We start from the raw sequence: 13,345 nt of genomic DNA, 5'->3' as shown, positions 1-13,345 counted from the left end.
CCGTGACTGTGATATATATATTCAAAGCCCACGTGATGGGTGAGCTTTGAAGCAGATGAGGACTCCAGTCAAAACTAGCCGTGCCCCCTGTGTGTTCTAGCTCCGGGGATTTTGTCCCTGGCTTCTTTCTACCCCCACATCTCCTTCCTTCTATCTGCACCATTAAGAAGCATTCTTGACCAGGTGTGGTAGCTCACGCCTGTCATCCCAGCACTTTGGGAGGCCGAGGTGGGCAGATCACTTGAGGCCAGGAGTTCCAGACCAGCCTGGCCAACATGGTGAAACCTCGTCTCTAACGAAAAATACCAAAATTAGCTGGGAGTGGTGGCTCATGCCTGTAATCCCAGCTGCTCAGAAGGTTAAGGCACAAGAACCGCTTGAACCTGGTAAGAGGAGATCGCAGTGAGCCAAGATCGCAGCACTGCACTCCAGCCTGGGCAACTGAACAAGACTCTGTCTCAGAAACAAAAAAAAAAACATTCCTTCTAGGCTCTGCAAACAGGCCACATGCTAAAATCAACATTCTAAGGGCCGGAAGGACTTCTACAGGCATCTTTCAGATGCTGGCACTAGTTCAGAGCCTCACAGAGAGCTCCAGTTTCTGCCAGAGTATCCTCAGGGCCGGGGAACTCACACTACTTCCCCAAGAAAGATTCTCATGAAACATCATCTCCCATCTCCACCCTCTAAAACCACCCAGCTCTTCCGCTTTGTTTTTGCTACCAGCACGCTCTGCCTTGTATTATTGTTATCTGGATACTTAACTGTCACACAGTGGTAAAGGCTTAGGTTTTGGAACCATTTGCGTTAGCATCCCAGCTCTGTATTTATCTTCACCATTTACCAGCCATGTGACCTTGGCAAGTTATTTAACCTCTCTGAGCCTCAGTTATCACCCATGTGGAATGGGAGTAACCTTAGGGTCTATTTCAAGGATTATTCGGAGGCCTAAGGTAATGGGAGGAATCTGCTTGACATGTAGACAGCTCTCAGTACAGCGGAGATGTTATTATTATCCCTCTGCTAGACTACAAAATCTCTGAGGGCAGGGACCTCTTCTTGGGTATCTTTGGACACCTCCATAACAGTGGGCAAAGTGTCTGTCAGAGGGATTTAATGAAAGCATCACAGGAAAGAGATTGTACTGATCAAGAAAGACAGGAAGCTTGGATAACTGAAAATCTACCGTCATCAGAAGGCTTATACACGTAAAGCCAAAGCTCCTGCGAAAGAAATGCGTGGAGCAGAAAACAAAACCCAGAGCAGAATGTCAAGAGCAAGGATGGGTTGGGACAGGAAATGGAGACGAGATTGGGAGAGGTCTCGCAGAATCAGGTCACATTCTGGAGGGAAGAAGGAACAAAGGCACAAGATGAGTGAGTGCTAATTAAAGTGGCCAAAGAGAACAGCGTGGTGCTGTAAATGCCAGCAGAGCAAGGAGCCCTGCTGCCGGCCTGACCCAACGCAGGCACGTTGATGAAAATGGAAAAGGACGGCTGGAGTTCATGATAATGTATTATAGATTGCAAAATCGCTAGAAGAGAGGGTTTTGAATGTTCTTATCCCAAAGAAAGAATAAATGTTTAAGATGCCGGATGTGTTAATTACCTTGATTTGATCATTACACAATGTATACTTGTACTGAAACTTCACGCTGTACCCCATAAGTATGTGCAATTATGTCAATCAGAAATTTAAAGATTAAATTTTTTTAAAAAGGAAAAACAAGCTTTCCACCACACAAATCATTTTCTGAGCCTGCACACTGGCATTCATCTTTCCTCCTACGCTTGTGGCCTGAAAGAGGAGGAGTATGATTGGCAGTGCGGCAGCCTCTCCATATTTACCAACCCTAGCGCTCACTCCTGGCTTCAATGGTGTTTTCAGCTGGAGCCTCTTCCTGCCATTCCTTTCCTCTCTGCATGGCTGCTGATGCTCATCCGGGAGCAGGAAATGAGTGCATTCTTGGGCTTTTCTGCAATTAGTCTTCTAAAGAGAAAAACAAAACCAAACAAGAAAGAAAACGGAATGTTTAGGGATATTCTAAAAACTTTTACAGGCTGACTATTTATGGAGGCCAGGAAAGAAAGGTGCAGGCTGGCACTCAGCCCCTCTGGATTGGGGGTTTGTGGGAATTTATCTCGGGCTCACGTATGTTTATTCTACACTTCCTAATAACTTTGGAGGTTTATTTGGAGATTCCAACGTGGGAAAGGAATGCCCTTGCAAACTCTTTGACTGTGCAGCGACACATCTTTTGCGGGGAGAAAATGGCTTTGGGAGAGCACGTAGAGGGGACAGGGCCACTGTCAAATCTCCACCCCTTAGATCACTGTGTCACCTCTGGGATAGGGGTGTGATGAATCAATTAAAGGCATTATTGTAAGTTGAAAGTGTGCTAGAGCCAGGTTGGAGAGGCACACTCTCAAATCCGCCTTCAGCAACATCACGGAAATCTACAGCTGCTACACACTGGGGCTTTTTCTCCCTTCCCTGATAATCAGCTGATAATTTACTGACTTGCCACTGCATATAAACGAAATCCAAGAGGAATCAGTTAACCTGATGGACCGAGCAAGGAGGTTAGCATAAAACTGGCCAGGTACACAGATAAAGCTGATTGTGTTATGTCTCCCTTTCCTAATGGAAGCCCTTTACTGCGTAGCCTTGGAAGTAATGGAGTGGGCGTTTATGATTTCCCTTCTTTCTTCTTTTCTACTGAAATGGAGGCCTCCAGTTGCAAAGCTCCCCATTGTCGGATTACGCCGCCTCTTGGGCATGAAAAGTGCACAAAAGATAATTTTCTGATGTAAGAATGGAGGATGTTGCCTGCAACTGGTGGCCCCAGATCCCTGCGGTGGCAGTTTAAGGTAGATGGGAAGGCTCTAGATGCGTGGGACTGGAGTCTTGTGTTCTTTGCCTCAAAGCTGAATTCTGCCTCCTCTTTCAACCTTATACCAATTTCCCTTCAGTGACCATCTGCACGTAGAAGTGCTATTGAGGCTAGACAGTGGTGAGTTTAACTTCACAGTGCACTCTAGAGATAGGGCCTTGTGCATTTTTGGAATTGCTTTCCATATATTCCAAAAACTGAAAGCCTCGAGGTCCACTCCACGAGCTAACCTAGTTTTTCAGCTAAAAGACCATGGCCTGGCTTCCTAAAGTCCTATGTCTGTAGATTCTAGCTAGGTGGGACCCATGGTGCCCATTTTGTTATTTCCAAAGACACAGCATGGTGTAGGAGAAAAAGGAACAGAATTTGGAATACAAAAGTTTGGAGTCAGAAGACTTAAATGAATCTTTCCAGTTGAAGTCAGAAGGGGGTGGAGTGTTTGCTGAGAAAGGGCACAAGGAATCTTTCTCAGTGATGGAAACATCTTTCTCCTTTTTGGGTGGTAGTCACACAAAGTGGGTCCCTTTGTCAAAATTGATCAGACTGAATACTGAAGGTCTGTGTCTTATTGAATGTAAATTATATAGCAGTTTTTAAAAGGACAGGTTTGAGTCTTGGCCCTGCCTCTTAGTTACCATCTAGAGAAGTTCCTCGCCTCTTTGAGACTCAGTTCCTTTTTCTATTAAATGGTAGTAGTGCTTATACCCATGCTTATATTCCATAAGACCATGCAAGCAAAAGTGCTTTGTAAATGACAAAAAGCCTCGATGAGCGGATCACTCCTATCATTATTCTTTCCATCCAGCCGCCTCCTGGAGCAGATTGTTAAGCTGATGCGAGTCTGGGCTCTGCCTCGCCACTTGCCTTGGAGGTTAGTGTTTATCTATTTTAAGGAGACTCTGGAGATATCAAAATGCTGCAGAAAAGCAAATGGAATATGGATTTGCCAGGGAGAGGAGGACGGGCTGGAAGGGAACAGCTGGGGAGAAAGCTATCAATCCAGCTCAGCAGCAGGGCCGGGCGGGTGCCGAGAGGGAGTTGCTAAATGCCTGAGAGAGAATCGTGACCAGTAAAAGCAGCATGAGTTAAAAAAAAAAAATCACATCTTGCTGAACAAATTGGGTCACATTCGTGATGGAGTTAGTCTACTGAGAGCAGAGATGGGAAAGCGATTTCAGGGCAAAATGCAAAAGATTTGGGGACCCTGGTTGACTCAGCTGAACATGGCAAAGGTCACTTGGGCATCCTGGCTCAGATAGGGGGTTAAGTAAAGGCTCTTCATGTGACTTCTGCCGTGAGTCTTATCATAGTTTTGATTTTAACTTGAACTTGATCTTTACTCCTAATGGCAATCACAAACTTTTTTTTTTTTTTTTTTTTTGAGACAGGGTCTTGCTCTGTTGCTCTGATATTGCCCAAACTCACTGCTGCAACCTCGATCTCTGGGCTCAAGCAATCCTCCAACCTTAGCCTCTCAAACAGCTGGGACTACAGGCATGTGCCACCATATCCGGCTAATTAAAATTTTTTTTTTTTTTGAGATCTGTCACCAGGCTGGAGTGCAGTGGTGTGATCTCAGCTCACTGCAGCCTCCACCTCCAGGTTCTAGCGATTCTCCTGCCTCAGCATCCTGAGCAGCTGAGACTACAGGCATGCACTCACCATGCCCAGCTAATTTTTTGCATTTTTAGCAGAGATGGGGTTTCATCATGTTGGCCAGGATGGTCTCGATCTCCTGACCTCATGATCTGCCCACCTCGGCCTTTCAGAGTGCTGGGATTACAGGCGTGAGCCACCGCGCCTGGCCTAAAATATTTTTTGTAGAGATGGGGGTCTCACTATATTGCCCAAGCTGGTCTTGAGGATCACCTCAGCCTCGCAAAGAGCTGGGATTGCAGGCTTGAGACACTGAGCCCGGCCTACAAACTACCTTTATGTCAGAATCAAGAGCACAGTGTACAGTTTTAAAAAGGAAAATCTTAGCGAGAAGCCAAGTTAAGTGGAGACTGAGAAGCAGGAAGGCCATTCTGGAGTTCACCGCCGGAATTCAACTGGGAGAGGACAAGTGCCTTCCCCCAGCGGAGCTCCTGCGTAATTATTCCGGCGAAGCCCTTTCAGTTTAGAAACTTTTAACCCTGGGGCCAATGTCCTTTGATAATAAAATCCTGTGCAATAATTGAACAGTGTCAAAATCAGTGTAAAACTGTTAGCCACTAAAATTAAGTTAAAATAGGGAAAGATTTAACAGGAAGAAATAATCTAAAAGAGAAATCTGATGTGCAAAATTTTGATTTTATCCTCATTATAAACATTTTGGTGCTTTCTGCTAGATATTTCTGCCAAGGAATGTGATATGTTGAAAAAGGAGAGGAAATGTACTCTCTCTAGATGCTGTGACTATAAAAGGCTGTTTAAAATGATACGAATCAGTCGAGGCTCTCCCAGTGACCAAGGTTATAAAATTAGAATCTTAAACTACCAAATTAGGGTGAGAAAAAAATCTTCAACAAAAGTAGCGTCTAAATTTATTTTATTAGAATTTCCATTATCCCACAATGTTTGTGTTTTCTGGGGACACGTCAAATTTTTCTTTCTTTCCTTCCTTCCTTCTTTCTTTCTTTCTTTCTTTTCTTTCTTTTTTGACATGGAGTCTTGCTCTGTTGCCCAGGCTGGAGTGCAGTGATGCAATCTTGGCTCACTGCAACATCCCCCTCCAAGTTCAAATGATTCTCCTGCCTCAGCCTCCTGAGTAGCTGGGATTACAGTCACCCGTCACCACACCTAGCTAATTATTGTATTTTTAGTAGAGATGAGGTTTCACCACGTTGGCCAGGATGGTCTCCATCTCTTGATGTTGTGATCCGCCTGTCTCGGCCTCCCAGAGTGCTGGGATTACGGGCGTGAGCCACTGTGCCTGGCCGACACATTGAATTTCTAATGTTGTTAATTCCCTACCCTAAAATACATCCTTATTGGAGCAAATCAGGATATTGAGGAGACATCAGGTGTGGTGAGGGGCACCTGAGGAGGTGGGGCGTCTTCCCTGCGACTTCTGAATCTAAGAGATGCTAATGGTGCATCAATATGTCAATGTTAATTCCCAGGATGCTGAATGAATCCTAGGTTGGTGGATCCATCCAAACCCAGGTCTTTGTCTTGCTGGAAATCTTGTGCCTCTTCGCCCCTGCCATCCTGTCTCTCACCTCAGCACTTCAGCTCTACAGCTCTGTTAATTAGCACATGGAGTCTGAGGCTGGGCCTTTTGCACCTGGCACTGGCTTCATATGGTTCCTCAAGCCCCTGTGTTCCCAGGTCTTCAGGAACCGTGTAAGACATGACCTTTCCTCGAGGTCTCTTGTGGGCAGGGACCCCTCAGAGGATTCCTCCTTGTACTGCCCTGGCTTTGGGGCTGACAGACTTGGGTTTGACTTGGCTCCATCCCTATTGGCCAGTTAGATACGCTCTGTGAACACTGACTTCCTTGCCTTGGAGGGTGGCACACTGATGAAGCACTCGTTACACATGAGCTGTAATTAGCTACTCAACACTTTTGCCGGTGGCTTAATTGGAGAGCTTGATGGCAAGTTGTCCAACAGGTGACAGGAAATCAATGGATGTGAACTAAGAAGAGGAACCCGCGATCCCGTCGTGAATTTGGGACATCCCCAAACAAAGGCTGTGTTCTTGTCCCAGATCAGCTTTCTAAGTGCAGGACTGGGACGTGTGGTCCAATGGCAGCACACGTGACATAGATTTAGGAGTGTCTGGCCCACAGTGACCTCCTGGTGGGGACAGAGGCAGGACAGGGTAATCTGGGTCAGAGTGCATCAGTTGCAGTCTACTGAAATAGACTCTAAATCTGAAAAAGGATTTTCTGGAAAGACATGGAATAGTTATTGGATGCTAAAAAACCAAATCTCAGGAAAAAGAGGACCTCCCCCCTACAACTCCCCCTGAAATGAGGTCATCAGAGCTTCTCTGTTCCACTGTTTTTCATTACATTTTTCTCCCAAATGCTCAAAACTCTGGGAGCCAAAGTCTGATGGCCTAACCTGGGTTCTGTGTGCTACCGTCCTCTAAGTAGGAGGGGAACAGAGAACCAAGACTCCTCAGAATAAGGAAGAACAGCTCTCTAAAGAGAAATCACAGTGCTTTTACCCAGAAAAGTGGGAGTGTGTGGTTGATAGGCCAAAGCAAGAGATCTCTGGGTGCTGATTTTAGAAAGGCGCACAGAAAACCAGGGAGATGATTCCACCCTACTCCTTCCTGGCCAAGATAGGGCCGAGTTCTGGGCAGCACACTTTCAGAGACTTTTGACAGCTTGGCATGAGAAGGGATAGGTTCAAAAATAGCAATTAAGATGGCAAATATCCGAAAAACATGACACACAAGCAAGGTTGAAAGAATTGAAGAGATCGAACCCAAAGGAGAGAAGACCAAGTTGGCATCTAATTGCAGCCCTCGGACACGGGAAGGCCTAGAATGTAGATGCAGGACAATTTTGTATTCAGTGGTTGTGAAAGGAAGATCTAAAATCAAGAACCAGGAACAGATGAAAGGGGAACAGATTTTTTTTTTTGAGACAGAGTCTCACTCTGTCACCAGGCGCCAGGCTGGAGTGCAGTGGCGCGACCTTGGCTCACTGCAACCTCCACCTCCTGGGTTCAAGCAATTCTCCTGCCTCAGCCTCCCGAGTAGCTGGGATTACAGGCGTGCGCCACCATGCCCAGCTGATTTTTTTGTATTGTTAGTAGAGACGGGGTTTCACCATGTTGGCCAGGATGGTCTCAATCTCTTGACCTTGTGATCCGCCCACCTCGGCCTACCAAAGTGCTGGGATTACAGGCGTGAGCCACCGTGCCCAGCCGGGAACAGATTTTATCCCATTATATGTAAGATCTTTTCAAGGAATGAAATGAACTGAGTTGTAAGGTAGGGAACCTCCCATTTCTGGGAAACCTTGGATGCTCAGTTGCCTTTAGCAATAAGCGCACTCCTCATAATGGATCACAACGTGGCCCTGCTGCTGAAGACGCTGACCTAATAATGATTCAGGGCCGGAAACTGCACTCCCTCTTTGGCCGCATCTGCCAAAGAGCACTTTTCTAAACGTGGAGTTCTAGACATGGGCAATGCGAGTGATGATGGGGAGAACAGGAAAGGACTCCTCCCCATCCCTAACCACCTGCCCAAGCCCTATGTGGTGCAAGCCGCCAGGCGGAGTGCCTTTCCATGACAGCGCTGCTTCACCAGAGGACCTCTTTTGGGATGTGTCGTAATGACCCACTTCCTTCTATACATCTTCCAATGGGAATGACGTGACAACATCTTGCTGTACTCTGAACAATATTCAATAAATGCATATCGAGTCTCTAGGATGATACCTCTTATTAGGAAGCTAGAGTATACATATTTCAAAACACTGTGTTGTAAATGATAAATATATACAATTTTTTTGTCTCTTAAATAATAAATAAAAAGGAAGCTAGGGCATCAGAGTTGGAAGGGACTTTTGTGACCCTTGTGTTTACAGTGCTTGAATACACCCAGTGGCATTTCTCACAAGTTGATTTGTGGCCTGGTCTTGATTCCTTTTTGAACCTCCAACCTCCTAAAGTAGTCCACATACCACTTGAGTGGTTTCGGCTGCTGAAATTCTTTCTTACTGTAGGCTAAAATCTACTCACGATTTGGCTATATCTATCAAAATTTAAAATGCACATACCCTCTGACCAGCATTCTACCTCTAACAATTTATCCCACAGATATAGTCCCCATGGGCTCAAAGACATGTGTGCAAAGATATTCACTGCAGCAAAGGGCTAGAAATAATTTAAACGTTTGACCAGGGGACTGATGAAATAAATTATGGAATATCTGTACTATGAAAAACCAAGATGCTGTTTAAAAAATTAAACCATTCTCATGCACTGACAGGGAAAAATCTTGAATTCATGTTGATTTGTGAGAAAGAGAGACTAGCTCAATAATATGTAGAGAATAATTCCATTTATGTGATAGAAGAAAAGGAGATACATGAACATATGCTTAGGTTGTATCTGGAAAGATACTAGTAACTGTTTGCCTCTGGTGAGGGCATCTATGGTAACTGGTTTCAGGGGTAGAAGGAAGAATTTTGGGTTTATACATGTATGTATATATGTATGTGTGTTTATGTGCATGTAAATATATATGTGTGTATGCATATATACATATATATATATATTTTTAAGACAGAGTCTTGCTCTGTCATCTAGGCTGGAGTGAAGTGGTGAGATCACAGTTCACTGCAGCCTCGACCTCCCCATGCTCAAGTGATCCTCCCACCTCAGCCTCCTGAGTAATTGGGATCACAGGTACACATCACCACACTCTGCTAATTTTTGTATCTTTTGTAGAGACGAGGCTTTGCCATGTTGTCCAGGCTAGTCTCGAACTCCTGGGCTCAAGTGATCTGCCCACTTCAGCCTCCTGAAGTGCTGCGATTATAGGAATGAGCCACCACACCTGGCCGCTTGTATATATCTTAATTTTTTTTTTACCCTGTGCATATATCACTTTAAAAACTTCTTTAAAAATCTACCCTCTTAAAGCCTAGCACAGGGTCCACCTGGTTCTACCTCATAAAGCTGTGCAGAACACCTCTAATCTTTCTTCTATAACAGCATGCATTCGTAAGCTTCTACCATGAGCCCTTTATACCGTGTCTTCTACAGGTTAAACAAACACAGTTCTTTACATCAATGCTTTTGTTCTTGGCCATCTGGTCTCCTGTCCCCCGCAGACCCAAGACCATGGGCTGTGCTGCAGCAAAATGAGGGTGTCCTCAGTGCACTGAGACCCACATACCATGAGAGATGGCGAGTGATGTCAGGGAGAGGAATGTCTCCAGAGGCAGGGCTGCCCTGGGAGGCCCTGTCCCAAACAGTAGTGGGAGCATCTGGAAGGGGTGAATAGGAGTGTGGGTTGGGCTGGGATGGAAGGGAGGCTGAGCATGCAGAGACCAGCTTTGCTAAGCTGTGTAGTGCATAAGGGTCCCCTAAAGGGACTAGTTTGCTAGAATAAAAAAGAAAAACCAGAATCTCCTGTATTTACATGGCTACTTTATAATTTTTAAGGCATTTTACAAACTGTATTAAATTTGTTACTTACCACTGCTTTAATGTAGGTATTCAGGAATTATTTTTCTCATTTCAGGAGAAAGTCTTGGACAGAGAGATTAAGGATTTGGGGCTGGGCACAGTGGCTCATGCCTGTAATCCTAGCATTTTGGGAGGTCAAAGCAGGAGGATCACTTGTTGACCATCCTGGTCAACATAGTGAGACTTTGTCACCACAACAAATTTTTATTGATTTTTATCTATTTATTTGTTTGAGACAGGTTCTTACTCTGTCACTTAGGCTGGAGTGGAATGTGTGATCACAGTTCACTGTAGCCTCGATCTCCTGGGTTCAAGCCATCCTCCCACCTCAGCCTCCCAAGTAGCTGGGAGTACAAGCACACACCACCACGTCTGGCTGAATTTTTGTACTTTTTGTAGAGACAGGGTTGCGCCATGTTGCCCACGCTGGTCCCTAGCTCCTGGACTCAATCAATCTGCCTGCCTCAGCCTCCCAGAGGCCTGGAACTACAGGAATGAACCACTGCTCTTGGCCATTTTTAATTGAAGAGACAGGGTCTCACTTTGTTACCCAAGCTGGAGCTCAGTACCCTTACTGCAGCCTTGAATGCCTAGGCTCAAGCCATCCCCCACCTCAGCCTCTCAAGTAGCTGGGACTACAGGTGTGCGTTACCATGCCCAGCTAACCGAGCCACCACCACGCCACTGCATGCCAGCTATGACAGAGTGAGAGACCCTGTCTCTAAAAAATAATTCAATAAATAAAATGTTTTTAAAAAGGATTTACCCTGGTCTTCTGAGTCCTAGCTTCATGGACACTTTCCACTATGCAGCCTGCCACTGATTTCATATTAAAAACAAAACCGAAAAAAGATCCTTTGCTAAATTATCCCAAATCTTACAATATGGAAAGATTAGAAAATGTTCTCTATAGAGATGGAGGAAACTGACTGATTTCTCCAGATCATCATGCACCTCGCTGAGTTCCAAAGCCCCGCCTCCACCGCGTAAGACCCTAGGTTACCCAGGAGCACTAGGGGATACCTTTGTCTCCATGGGCCACACCGGGGCCTGCCCCCACCAAAGAGTAAGAGACCAGTTAAACTTCCCATGTTGGGGAAGGACAGTTCCCTCCCTATGGCTGCAAAGGAGGAGCTCAGTGTATCCTTAGGGCAAGGGGCATCTGTGGCCTGGGCCTTATACCTTGGGGATCTCTGTCATGCAGGATCTAGATACTCAGAATGGCAGCTGAGAGGAGGGAAGGAAGAGGTGAAGAGAGCCACTGGCAGCCCCGCTTCTAGAATTTGGGATCAGTTGCCGCCAGCCAGCCTAGGATATGCATGTCACCCAGGCCTGGCTCTTCCTGCAGTGGGCACAGGTCCAGGAGGCTGCTTGTCAGCCTCTAGTAACTTCATTTTTCCCTTTTAGGATGCGCTCCCTGGCCATTTTAACCTAATGGATCAGGATAAACAAGTTAGGGAAGCAGAAGGAAGAGCACATAGGCTGGAGCACCAGGGCTCCCCAGGGAATAAGAAAAGGGCTTCTCTTCTTGCTTATAGGAAAAGACATGTTACTAGGAGAGACACTCTCTGGTGTTCTGAACCGGCAAACACTAGGCCAGGGCCAGGGAGAACGGAGGCGGGAGAGGAAGGTGGAGGGGTTTCTGCAGGAAGATGGGCCTTCCAGCCTCTTGCTGATCTGGTTGCAGGGAGGGATATTTAAAATATTTAACAGGCGGGCCTGACCAATCAGATCTGTCACCATGGGGCCTCCAGAGTCAGCTCTAGGAGGCCTCTTGCTTGGCCATATCTGTTCCCCCCAACTTGGTTGCAGGACAGTAAGGAGGTGTGAGGACCCCGGGGGAGGGGCCTGGGCCAGGGCTGCTTACCACCCAGTGTGGAAGCATTTCCATATGAGCACAAGGTGTGGCTGCAGCTGACCATCAGCCCTGGTGGTGGTAGCAGCCAGTGGTCCTTCTGGCCTCTCAGGGTGCTGGGCACTCCCTAAATGCTTATTCCAAATCTTGCTAGCCTTGTGCAGATCCCCGGCAGAATTGCAAACAAAAGATTTGTTTGCAGAATTGCAAAATTCTTCCATCCAGAGCTAGGCAGTGCAGAAATGTCCCGGTGTACGGCGGGGTGGCTTCTTCGCCTGCAGTAACTCATGTGCAGTTCTGACATGAGAAGCAAGCAGTTCTTGCTTTATCAGGAGGAATCTTCCTCTCCCTTCATCCCCCTCTGGTTCCAGGATGCCTTGTACATTTCCGCCCCCACCGCGGCGCAGCTGGAACACACTGTCAGAATGGATGCCTCATTGCATCAGGAATCCAGAGCTCTTCGTCTGTAAAACAGGAGGGGCCTGGGCTTCCAGAACAACTAACAGATGTCTAAGTGAAAAAAACTCCACACCTGCCCAACTGCCAGCTTCCTTTCTCATTCTTGAGGGCTCCCAGTAACAAGAGCATTAGAAAAATGTGCTGTGTGAGCTGCGGTTTCCACTTTCCCTGAAGCCCAGCTATCTAATCTCCTGGGAGTGAGAAATCAGGTAGTGAGCTGTCTAAGATGGGAGGCAAGAGGTGCCATAGGAGGCCATGTACATGTTGCCCAGGAGGCCTCGTTGCCCAGGACGCCTGCTTCTGCAAACACAGCCGAAGATGACAGCATGGGCGCACTAAGGCCGGTCTTGACAGAGAAGCCCATGAAAATCTGCTGGTTATCTCAGTCTGAAAACTTCTTTCTGATGATGCTTGAAATGGCAGACATTGTTTCATTATTTTTATGTTTATACATATTATTGCTTACACTTTTTTTTCCTTTTTGAGACACAGTCTCCCTCTGTCACCCAGGTTGGAGTGCAGTGGCACAATCTCCGCTCACTGCAACCTCTGCCTCCCAGGTTCAAGCGATTCTTGTGCCTCAGCCTCTTGAGTAGCTGGCGTTACAGGCACACACCACTACACCCAGCTAATTTTTTTTGTATTTTTAGTAGAGTTGAGGTTTCACCATGTTGACCAGGCTGGTCTGGAACTCCTGGACTCAAGTGATCAGCCCGCCTCGGCCTCCCAAAATGCTGGGATTAGAGGTGTGAGCCACCATGCCCAGCATGTTTATACATATTATTTTTACTTCTAATCCATATATATAGTTTTAAAATTCAGATATTTACAAGCTTTAGTAAAAATTCATAGCCTTATAGCCTCTTGCTTATCCATCCCGGCCTTCAGGTACTGCTGCCCAGAATCAGCCACTGTCTGTGACTTTGTACACCTGGTATTTGCAGCAGTCATTCCAAATGATACGCTTATAGAGTTGTAGGTTTCTAAATTTTAGAA

The 13,345-nt window shown here is 46.2% G+C and overlaps 1 long non-coding RNA gene across 3 annotated transcripts in view; it reads left to right on the top strand.

The window, feature by feature from the left end:
* LOC105732125 (uncharacterized) overlaps positions 1 to 13,345 on the top strand; it is a 54,057-nt gene that overhangs the window by 29,095 nt on the left and 11,617 nt on the right. For 2 of the 3 annotated variants that reach the window (XR_001110904.3, XR_001110905.3), the window contains exons 3-4: positions 2,730 to 2,870; positions 3,699 to 3,764. The exons of the other annotated variant lie outside the window; for it this stretch is intronic. This is a non-coding gene — a long non-coding RNA (uncharacterized LOC105732125). The remainder of the gene's footprint in view (positions 1 to 2,729; positions 2,871 to 3,698; positions 3,765 to 13,345) is intronic. 3 annotated transcript variants of the gene reach the window in all.

Source organism: Aotus nancymaae, unplaced genomic scaffold (genome assembly GCF_030222135.1).
Source record: "Aotus nancymaae isolate 86718 unplaced genomic scaffold, 86718_ANA_hifiasm-v0.15.2.pri h1tg000043l, whole genome shotgun sequence".
Lineage (NCBI taxonomy): Eukaryota > Metazoa > Chordata > Mammalia > Primates > Aotidae > Aotus > Aotus nancymaae.
The sequence above is the reverse complement of the archived record's forward strand: the minus strand, read 5'-3'. Positions and strand labels throughout refer to the sequence as shown.